Here is a 6,934-nt window from a genome sequence, read left to right as displayed (position 1 = left end):
ACCGTATGTATTTTGTGGTCCTCAAAAAACGGATACGCAAAAAATATGGATGACGTCCGTGTGCATTCTGTATTTTGCGGAACGGAACAGCTGGCCCCTAATAGAACAGTCCTATCCTTGTCCATAATGCGGACAATAATAGGACATGTTCTATTTTTTAGCAGAACGGAAATATGGACATAGGCCTCATGCACACGGCCGTTGTGTTGGTCCGCATCCGAGCCGCAGTTTTGGAGGCTTGGACGCGGACCCATTCACTTTGCGGACTGCAAGACACACAACGGTTGTGTGCATCAGGCCATACGGAAATGGAATGCACACAGAGTAACTTCTGGGTTTTTTGCATACCCATTGAAATGAATGGTTCCGCATACGGTCCACAAAAAAAACAAAAAAACTGAACGGACACGGAAAGAAAATACTTTTGTGTGCATGGGCGTACAAACTGGTGTAAAGACTCAGCTCCTCCTTTACTATAACATGCTGCCTGTACCTTACAATGCGTTTTCATGGTGACAGGTTCCCTGTGAGGGGCCCGGGCATATGGGGACGCATTTTAGGCGTTGGATAACCCCTTTAAAGGGGTTGTCCCATCTCAGCCTTCCATGGTTGAGATGGGAATAACCACAGTAAGCTAGGGAAGGCAGAGTTATAGAAATGGCTGAGTGACTAATTGTGGTTATTCCGATCTCTACCACAAATCCCCTTTAGCCAATCAGACGCTCTTGCAGGCAATTACTACAGATGAGCACAGTAGTGCGCAAGCGTTCAGTTTACATTGCTGCTAGCTCTGCTGTGGGGGCTCTGGCTGGTCCTTGTTGGGCACTATGAACACTTAAAAATGGTATGTATGTGATTGTGTTGAGGCACACCACATACAGATTTCAGTATTATTTTTCTTTTATTTCAGAATGTTGACATGACTTCTAGACTGCCCGTACATGATGCGGCCCAGGCGGCAGGATCCGCCTAAGGCTACTATGGGCAACTAAGGCTACTTTCACACTACTGTTTTTACTGGATCCGGCAGGGTTCAGCAAAAACGCTTCCGTTACCGATAATACAACCATCTGCATCTGTTATAAATGGATCCGGTTGTATTATCTGTAACATAGCCAAGATAGATCTGTCATGAACTCCATTGAAAGTCAATGGAGGACGGATCAATTTTCTATTGTGGCAGAGAAAACGCATCCGTCCCCATTGACTTGCATTGGGGGTCATGACTGATCAGTCTTGCTCCGCATCCCAGGACGGAAAGTAAACTACAACATGTTGCGGTTTGGTCTCCGGTATGGGAATGGAACGAAATACATTTTGAAGCACTCTGTTCTGTTCAGTTCAGTTTTGTCCCCATTGACAATAGGCCTGCACGATATATCACCAAAGCAATCGTATTGCGATAATCTTATCTAACCTGTAGGCATTGTTAAGATATAATAATCATGTGTAATCCAGCTGTATTACTTTCAACTAAATTCCGTAGCAGAGAGGATGGAGGAGGCAGGCCAGGAGGGCAGGCGGGCGGTGCATCACTCAGTACGTCATGCACCTGCGCCGCCCACTTTATGAATGAAGAAGGCAGCTCGGGTGAGTGACGTAGTGAGTGACGCGTCGCCCTCCCGGCCTGCCTCCTCCCTCCTCTCTGCTACGGAACTTAGTTGTAAGTAATACAGCTGGATTACACATGATTTTTATATTTTAACAATGCCTACAGGTTAGATAAGATTATACAACAGTGAGCGGGGCCGTTGCATTACAGAGACTGCACCGATCCCCCCTGTCATTCCTAATCCAGATGCTGGCCCCCAGCCCCTGTATTGGGGGTCATAAGATTCTATATACACTCACCTAAAGAATTATTAGGAACACCATACTAATACGTGTTGTACCCCCTTTTACCTTCAGAACTGCCTTAATTCTACGTGGCATTGATTCAACAAGGGGCTGAGAGCATTCTTTAGAAATGTTGGTCCGTATTGATAGGATAGCATCTTGCAGTTGATAGAGATTTGAGGGATGCACATCCAGGGCACGAAGCTCCCGTTCCACCACATCCCAAAGATGATCTATTGGGTTGAGATCTGGTGACTGTGGGGGCCATTTTAGTACAGTGAACTCATTGTCATGTTCAAGAAACCAATTTGAAATGATTTGAGCTTTGTGACATGGTGCATTATCCTGCTGGAAGTAGCCATCAGAGGATGGGTACATGGTGGTCATGAAGGGATGGACATGATCAGAAACAATGCTCATGTAACCCGTGGCATTTAAACTATGCCCAATTGGCACTAAGGGGCCTAAAGTGTGCCCAGAAAACATCCCCACACCATTACACCACCACCACCAGCCTGCACAGTGGTAACAAGGCATGATGGATACATGTTCTCATTCTGTCTACGCCAAATTCGGACTCTACCATTTGAATGTCTCAACAGAAATCTAGACTCATCAGACCAGGCAACATTTTTCCAGTCTTCAACAGTCCAATTTTGGTGAGCTCGTGCAAATTGTAGCCTCTTTTTCCTATTTGTAGTGGAGATGAGTGGTACCCGGTGGGGTCTTCTGCTGTTGTAGCCCATCCGCCTCAAGGTTGTGCGTGTTGTGGCTTCACAAATGCTTTGCTGCATACCTCGGTTGTAACGAGTGGTTATTTCAGTCAACGTTGCTCTTCTATCAGCTTGAATTAGTCGGCCCATTCTCCTCTGACCTCTAGCATCCACAAGGCATTTTCGCCCACAGGACTGCCGCATACTGGATGTTTTTCCCTTTTCACACCATTCTTTGTAAACCCTAGAAATGGTTGTGCGTGAAAATCCCAGTAACTGAGCAGATTGTGAAATACTCAGACCGGCCCGTCTGGCACCAACAACCATGCCACGCTCAAAATTGCTTAAATCACCTTTCTTTCCCATTCTGACATTCAGTTTGGAGTTCAGGAGATTGTCTTGACCAGGACCACACCCCTAAATGCATTGAAGCAACTGCCATGTGATTGGTTGACTAGATAATTGCATTAATGAGAAATAGAACAGGTGTTCCTAATAATTCTTTAGGTGAGTGTATGTGTCATCCACAGATCCCACATAACAGTGCCATCCACCGATCCCCTCCATAACAGTGTCATCCACAGATCCCCCCATAACAGTGCCATTCACAGATCCCCCCATAACAGTGTCATCCAGAGACCCCCCCATAACAGTGCCATCCACAGATCCCCCTCCATAACAGTGTCATCCACAGATCCCCCATAACAGTGTCATCCACAGATCCCCCATAACAGTGTCATCCATAGATCCCCCCCATAACAGTGTCCTCCACAGATCCCCCATAACAGTGCCATCCAGAGATCCACCATAACAGTGTCATCCATAGATCCCCCATAACAGTGCCATCCAGAGATCCCCAATAACATTGCCATCCACAGATCCCCCATAACATTGCCATCCACAGATCCACCATAACAGTGCCATCCACAGATCCACATAACAGTGTCATCCACAGATCCCCCATAACAGTGCCATCCACAGATCCCCTCCATAACAGCGTCATCCACAGATCCCCCATACCAGTGTCATCCACAGACCCCCTATAACAGTGTGTCTTCCACAGACCCCCATAACAGTGTGTCATCCACAGATCCCCTCCATAACAGTGCCATCCACAGATCCCCTCCATAACAGTGCCATCCACAGATTCCCCATAACAGTGCCATCCACAGATCCCCCCCATAACAGTGCCATCCACAGATCCCCCCCATAACAGTACCATCCACAGATCCCCCCCATAACAGTGCCATCCACAGATCCCCCCATAACAGTGCCATCCACAGATCCCCCCATAACAGTGCCATCCACAGTTCCTCTCCATAACAGTGCCATCCACAGATCCCCTCCATAACAGTGTCATCCACAGATCCCCTCCATAACAGTGCCATCCACAGATCCCCCTCTATAACAGTGCCATCCACAGATCCCCATAACAGTGCCATCCACAGATCCCCTCCATAACAGAGCCATCCACAGATCCCCTCCATAACAGTGCCATCCACAGATCCCCTTCATAATAGTGTCATCCACAGATACCCTCCATAACAGTATCATCCACAGATCCCCTACATAACAGTGCCATCCACAGATCCCCTCCATAACAGTGCCATCCACAGATCCCCTCCATAACAGTGTCATCCACAGATCCCTCCATAACAGTGTCATCCACAGATCCCCTCCATAACAGTGTCATCCACAGATCCTCCATAACATTCTCATCCACAGATCCCCTCCATAACATTGTCATCCGCAGATCCCCCCATAACAGTGTCATCCATAGATCCCCCCCCCCCACATAACAGTGTCATCCACAGACCACCATTAGTTCAAAACTCACCAAAAGCACACCTTTTGGTTCAAATTTTTTTCTTCTTATTTTCCTCCTCAAAAACCTAGGTAACATAGTACATAAGGCCGAAAAAAGACATTTGTCCATCCAGTTTGGCCTGTCATCCTGCAAGTTGATCCAGAGGAAGGCAAAAAAAAAACTGTGAGGTAGAATCCAATTTTCCCCACTTTAGGGGAATAAAAAATTCCTTTCCGACTTCAATCAGGCAATTAGAATAACTCCCTGGATCAACGACCCCTCTCTAGTAGCTATAGCCTAAATGGTGAAAAAAACAAAAAAAACACAGACACATTTTTAGAAAAAAAACATTATTAACTTTAAATGCCGAAACAGTGAAAAATATACTCATATTTGGTATCATGATATCTGCAGCAATCTGTGTAATACATATTATAAGATCATTTCCAATCATTGGCGTATGCCTTTAAAAAAATAAATAAAACAACTGCAGCAAAATAAAAATAAAAATGAATATAAAAGAAACATTTTATGTACAAAAACGTTGCACCTAAATAAAGTACACATCACAAAAAGCCTCAGCTATGCAAAAAAAAAAAAATCATGACTGCCAGGTTGCAAAAAAGAAAACCATGATATCCTCAAGGGGTTAACTTGTCATGTATAGCTTTTTTCACGATCACATTCCAAGTGCCATAACTTATTTTTTTTTGTGGGGTGACTTGTCATTATTAATAGCAACATTTTGCTGTACATGTAAGTTATTATATAACTTTTATTATTTCTAGTTGGTGGGGATGGGGAAAAAACTGTAATTTCACCATTGTCTTTGTTATGGTAGGAAAAAGTGAACCCCAGGAACCACCAGCACCACTGTCCCTACCGACTTGTAAAACCACACTAAACAGCAGACCACAACTGGGTAACAGTCCCTGCTTAACGGAGTGCTGGGGCTTACAAGGGAGAAACGAGGCGAAAACAATAAACTTAATGATAGACACACAGGGAAAAATAAGAGAAATGGAACCAGAAGACACAAAGTCATACGAACTGGGTCAAAACCAGGGTAGTGCAATCAGAGCCAAATCAGAATACAAAGAGTAATACTGGAAAGAAAACGCTTTAGTTTTGTCCCCATTCATTGTCAATTAGGGCTGCATGATATGGGAATTTTGTGCGATTGCGATTAGGGCCCTAAAAATTGCGATAACGATATGCAATGGGATATTTTAAGGGAATTGTGCTAGAGGTCTATTTGCTTGGATTTTCAAGGCAAAATCACACACAAATTACTGATAATGCTGAAATGTAGTTATGCTCAACTCAAGAACTGAAATGCACAGTGTTTTTCAAAATAAAACATCTTTTACTAAAGTAAATAACATATTTGCAGTACTGCAAAAGTACAAAATACAAAACTTGCCATTTTCTCAATAGCACTGCACAGAACAGATAAATAAAATAGAATAGATATAAGAACATGTGTTCATTAAAATAAGATTTTCCGAACACTGAACAAACAGGAACTTTTTAAAGAACACCATAGTCAGCAGCAGCAATATAAGGCAATATACCGTATTTTTCGCCCTATAAGACGCACCGGCCTATAAGACGTATGGATGTATTTCTTACCAAACCGAGGTCAAACATGAGCAGTCAAGTTAGGGTCCAAATACGTCAGGAAAAGGTGCCTCTGGACCCTTATATAAATGAGCCGATCTCTCTGGGTGCATCAGATGAAACCTCCTAATTGACTCAGCAGCATGTGTGTCTTTGGTAGACACCCAAGACCTTTCCTCTGGACCATACCCTTTCCAGTAAAGAAGGTATTGATTAAAACTCTTCTAGAATCTAGGATTTTGGAGATCTCGTATTCCAACTGTCCTTGTACCTCATCTCTGTGCTGGATTCATAGGTGGCACATACTTCCTAATCTAGATTTTGTGAAAAACATGAATTTTGAAGGAATCTGGAAACTTAAGAGAATATCATACAGGGTTAATAATTTCAGTTATTTCATAAGGGCCAATTAAACAAGGAGCAAATTTCCCTGATGGTACCTTCAGATGCAGATTCTTAGTCCATAGACATACCTTATCTCCTACCACAAAATTCAACCAATGAGAATGCATTCTGTCTGCTTTCATTTTTTATATTCCCTGGGATTTTCTCAGGTTCGTTTTGAACCTGAGCCCAGACTGTGCACAGTTTATTTGCTACATCGACCTCTAGGTTATTAGATAATGAAGATAAAACTAAACCTTATAATTACAGTAGAATGGACAGGTGCCAATAGACAAATTCACATGATTATTTGAGGCAAACTCTGCAAGCGCTATATTTGAAATCCAATCAAATGAATTCTCAGAAATATAGCAACCAAAGTACTGTTATAAAGCTTGATTAGACATTCTATTTGATCATTAGATTCTGGGTGGGATGCCGACAAAAATGATAGGTTGATCCCCAACTTAAAACTCAAGGCTCTCCATAATCTATAAACAAATTGGACACACTCATCGGACACAATATTTTCTGGAAGACTAGGTAAATGGGAAACCTGGTCAATAAAAAAAGA

General features: G+C 43.3%; 1 long non-coding RNA gene across 1 annotated transcript; it reads right to left on the bottom strand.

Moving 5' to 3' along the window:
• Positions 1–1,162: 1,162 nt before the first annotated feature.
• LOC121002366 lies at positions 1,163–6,457 on the bottom strand. Its single transcript, XR_005779291.1, has 4 exons — positions 6,446–6,457; positions 4,273–4,279; positions 2,248–2,251; positions 1,163–1,332 (listed from the first exon to the last, which is right to left on the bottom strand). It is a non-coding gene; the product is annotated as an uncharacterized LOC121002366 (long non-coding RNA).
• Between the last annotated feature and the right edge of the window lie 477 nt (positions 6,458–6,934).

Source organism: Bufo bufo, chromosome 1 (genome assembly GCF_905171765.1).
Source record: "Bufo bufo chromosome 1, aBufBuf1.1, whole genome shotgun sequence".
Classification (NCBI taxonomy): domain Eukaryota; kingdom Metazoa; phylum Chordata; class Amphibia; order Anura; family Bufonidae; genus Bufo; species Bufo bufo.
This window is presented reverse-complemented; position numbering and strand designations above follow the sequence as displayed.